Source organism: Microtus oregoni, unplaced genomic scaffold (genome assembly GCF_018167655.1).
Source record: "Microtus oregoni isolate MIOR12 unplaced genomic scaffold, Mior012 000033F_ref0000390, whole genome shotgun sequence".
Lineage (NCBI taxonomy): Eukaryota > Metazoa > Chordata > Mammalia > Rodentia > Cricetidae > Microtus > Microtus oregoni.
The window spans coordinates 7686222-7690988 of NW_024543092.1; the positions used below are offsets into that span (position 1 = coordinate 7686222).

Genomic DNA, 4767 nt, shown 5'->3' on the forward strand with positions numbered 1-4767 from the left:
GTCAGCATTTCACGGAAGGCACCACCGCAAAACTTCATTATGGCCATTCACCTCCTGGAAATCAAATTAACGCCTAAGAAATCACTCCCTAAAAATGATAGGGAAACACAATAAACATTAAACAAAAGTCATCTCCTTTTGTATCCAGAGTATCCCTTTCCCTACAAACCTTTCATTTTTTAGGCATTTCCTGGTAAATCATCAACCTCCTATTTCATAGAACATGGGTGCTTGAACTATTCCCCTTATGGATTAAATATAATCCTTAATCAAATGCTGAGCCAGGTCATATCTAGAAACATCTTCATGCTATTATTTTGTCTCTGGGGAGCTTTATTACCTTCTATTTGTCTGTAATGAAACTCATATGGACATTGAACTTGTCTAAAAGAAAATGATTTCTTATATGCACAAAATTATACCTGAAACAGCACCTTGGATGCTTAGGGTGAAGCCCATTTGTGAAGGCAGTTATACCCCCAGAACACCCACCCACACCCACCCCTAGCCTCCCAACCGCCCACCTCCTCACCCTTGACCCCTGACCCTGCACTCTGGCTCTAGGGTGCCAGGATCACTATGTTTTAGGTTTCTCTTTAATCTTTGACTGCCTTTGTTCATCACTCTAGAACGGTTGTTTGGAAATTAGCTATCAGATACTGCCGTGCTGCCCAGCAGTCGGGAAGGAATTGGATATTAGTTCAGTTATTCACTGAGCCATTGCGTAGGGACCACTCAGTTAGTGCCAGGGTCTGTTGCATCAACTCAGGCTGAAGACAGTCAGATAATGGGAGGTTATATATATATGAAGAGGGCAGTGCCAGGGAGCTGAGCCAGAATTACTGGGAGCACACTGCTGCCAGACATAGGTCCAGCAGGAGGAAGGGAGGGTAAAAATGTAGCAGAAGCCCTGTGATGGAGCTACTTGGCCCCCTATTGGAAGCCCAGAATTTTTTATCAATGCCAGAAAAACAGGACTCGATGATGGACTTAAAGCTGGCAAGTGACATGACACATTCTATTTTACTGAAAGCGATTGAGAAGATGAATGTAAATGGGTCAAAATGGGAGTCATGAAGGCTAACAGTAAAAGCCTCTCCCATAAGCCTCAGCTACAGGGTCAGACCCTGAGTCAGAGTGTAGAGACGGAGCAGAGGGATAGACCGTCACTTTCTGAACTCCAAAGAGCAAGGCTGAGAGGCAGGTTGACAATGGAAGTCTCCAACAGAATGTTGACCATGGGGCACTCTGCTCCGGCTTAGATGTCTGCCAGGTCTGGTGCTTCAGGGGGAAGCACTGTCTTTCCTCGCCATTACAGGGTTTTGGCTAAAGCCCATCTAACAGACAAGTTAACAAGATGACTGCATATAGATTGGTGGAGTCTAAGTTTCACATGGCATGGACAAACACCCAAAGAAATGTGGAAATCTGTGGGCTTTATGGTAGAGTCTAAGTTTCACATGGCATGGACAAAAACCCAAAGAAATGTGGAAATCTGTGGGTTTTATGCACAGGCACACTGAAATATGATTGGAGAACAAAAGGGACGGATCTCATTTTAATGAACTGAGCAAGGCATGTTTGTTCGAATTCTTGACATCTCTGAGTGATATTCCTTCCTATGAGTATAGAAAGGACCCCGATCATTTGAGGCTCTTTAGGGTAAAAGGGTGGAAAATGTGTGTGTGTGTGTGTGTGTGTGTGTGTGTGTGTGTGTGTAAGAAAGAGAGAGAGACCTTTCTGTATTTTATGTCATTCATTGTAGAAGGACGAGGAAAGGAAAGAATGACCTTCCTGCTTCTGCTGGTTTCCCAGATGGCAGACAGATTGCAATAACTTAGGGTAGTGTGCCCTGTATGTCCAACAGTACCGTCTTAATACAAGAAGAAATAGAACTGCTGGGTGATAAGTGTGACGGTCAGGGCAATGGAAACCACTTCCAGAAGTCAGTGGTAGGACGATCTCCAGAGGATCACCAAAACAGACTGAAAAATAGTTATGCCATGGATTAATTAATCAGGAGAAATCTTATCGAATTCAAGTGATCATAACCCAAAACTAAAACGGCTTGAAAGGCAAATAGACCTTGGCTACACATTGTAGTCACCCACGATCTTCAAAAATTACTGGAAGTCAGTCTACATCCCAGGCAACCAAAGTTGGAGGTGGCTGCCATGTAAAGCTAAGGGCATGGTGGCAACATGTTCAGCTCTCCCAAGGAGCTGGAATGGAAGCGAACAGTGAGTGAGCTGAGGACGGGAGGTGTTTAGGTTTCCTGTTCATCTGTTTTGAGAAATAGTCCCTCTGGATAGCCCAGGCTGACTTTGAACTCTTGATGCCCCTTCCAGCTTTTCTTCTGCCATTACTTGCTTATTCTCACCCCAGCCCCAGGGTTGGTCTGCCTTCGGCATAGAGAGGTTCTTGCAGATTTAGCATCCACTAAGCATCGCTGGCTATTTCATCACCTCCCTGAATACAAATGTGCACACATGTGTCTCCATATCAGGATTCAGAGCACCTGCAGGCTGTCTCCCACCATCTGGACCTCTGGAATCTGACAGGGATTCATGGCCCACATGGAGAAGCTAACTATGAAGCAGGTGGCAGTGGTGCCTATAGTTAATATGCATAGAGTGTGAGAGGTCTGTATGTGTCCTCTGTGTGTGTATGTATGTCTCTTTGTGTAATGTGTGTATATGTTTGTATGTGTCTCTGTGTGCATATGTACATGTATGATGGTGTGTGTGTCTCTGTATATGTGTGTATGTTTGTATGTGTCTCTGTGTTTATATGTAGTGTATGTATGTATGTATATATATATATGTTTGTGAGTGTCTCTGTGCATTCATGTTTATGTTTGTATGTGTTTATTGTGAGTGTATGTGTGTGTGTGTGTTATCCTTGCTGTATATTTGCAGAACTCAGTGCTGTATTTACCTCAAGTCATGACAGTTTTCCCCAGACATACCTGTGACAACACATTTTGGCATATTGGTGTGCCTCAAAGTCAGCAGCTCTGTTACGAGGTTTTAGATGACCTCCATGTTTTCCTGTAGCACACAAACAAAAAACTTACTGGTCTACTCTGCCATAAACACAGGACGTTGGCTGTGATGCTGTCTCGGTCACTTTCTTCTCTCTGAGTAGAGCTAAGTATGTATGATCAGTTCCACGGGCACCCTAGTCTAGACGATGTGGTGAAGGACCAGCCTGGCTGCATCATCAGTGCTTTCTGTTGGCTAGACATGCACAAGTGCAATCATCCCCCACTGTTTCTGACATGCTGACCTTCAACGGCAGGTGCTCCACTAAATCCTTCTACATTTGAATGTGTCGAATCTTAACGAGATAGAGTATAGGCATGATACACAATAAACTTTCTAGTCCCTCACATGGTCTCTTAACAAGATTAACAGAATCATCAAAAACATCCCACTGCACTAGAGCAATGCTTTCCACAGGTCTAACCTTTAGAAATGAGAGACACTTTTTTAGTTCTCCTTCAACTGTGGAGTGCCAGGGACAAGGACAGAAATCGGGGAGTCTGGTTCACCTTGTCCCAATATTTGCTGTTACCATACCAGGCCTGAATTCATCTGTCAAAGGGAAACAATATTTGCTACCTCCTTACACACAGAGAAGCACACAAACACACACAAATACAGACATAGGCACACACACACACACACACACACATACACCATTGTGTTGTTGTGATGCACTGAAGAAGGCTGAGAAAGCAACCAAAAGAGCACACACTCGTAGTGAGGGTGAGGAAATGAGCATGTGCTGCTTCCGTAATACTAGAAAAAACTTTGTGGGTCTCGGTCGGGCTGGGAAAGGGGTTCTGGGGTCCTGAGGCCAAGCGCTCCGGGGAACGTGGCGGCAGACCTCGTTCAGATTCCTGATGTGGACATCGACTCAGATGGCGTCTTCAAGTACGTGCTGATTCGAGTCCACTTAGCATCGCCCTCCGAGGATCCGACGAAGGAGGGCAAGGAAGTCGTGCGTGGATAGAAATGGGCAGAGTACCATGCGGATATTTATGACAAAGTGTCAGGCGAGCTGCAAAAGAATGGCTTTGATTGTGAGTGCCTAGGCGGCGGACGCATCTCCCATCAAAGCCAGGACAGGAAGCTACACGCGTATGGCTACTCTATGGGTTATGGCCGTGCCCAGCACTCGGTTTCAACTGAGAAGACCAAAGCCAAGTATCCTGATTATGAGGTCACCTGGGCTGACGATGGCTACTGAGGCCCTGCTCCCCGGCAACTAAGTCAGGACCCTGCTCTGGCTGTGTCGTCTCTTGAAGGACTGGCCCCGTGCTTTCCTTTTGTACTTTTGGCAACACGCCACCTGCCAGGCCTCGGAAGCCAAAACAGTCTGGTCCATAGGAATTAAAAGCTTTGATAAGCCTGCTAAAAAAAAAAGAAAAAGAAAAGAAAAAAAGAAAAAACTCTGTGTTGGGAAGATGAAATGTAGACATGGAATGGAGGTCCTGCAAAAGAGAAGAACTGTGATTCTTAGATTCCTTCAGCACCAGGGGAAGAAAGGAAGGGCTAGTCTTGTCTTTCTCTGAATTATGAAATTTTTGGGTGCTCCTTCATCTTTCCTACAAGAACATGAGGACTCCTGAAATTGACTGATCAGGCTCTCCTTTTCATATTTTATACTAGAAAGCTGGCCATGAGCAAAGCTCCAAGACTGTATGGCACGCTTTTGTTTTACAGTGCTGAAGACGGAACACAGGACCTCACAGTGGACAGG

At 45.1% G+C, this 4767-nt stretch overlaps 1 pseudogene; it reads left to right on the forward strand.

Annotated features, from left to right (window-relative positions):
• The first annotated feature begins 2201 nt into the window (after window positions 1-2201).
• Window positions 2202-4254, forward strand: LOC121466317 (annotated as a pseudogene).
• The last annotated feature ends 513 nt before the right edge of the window (window positions 4255-4767 follow it).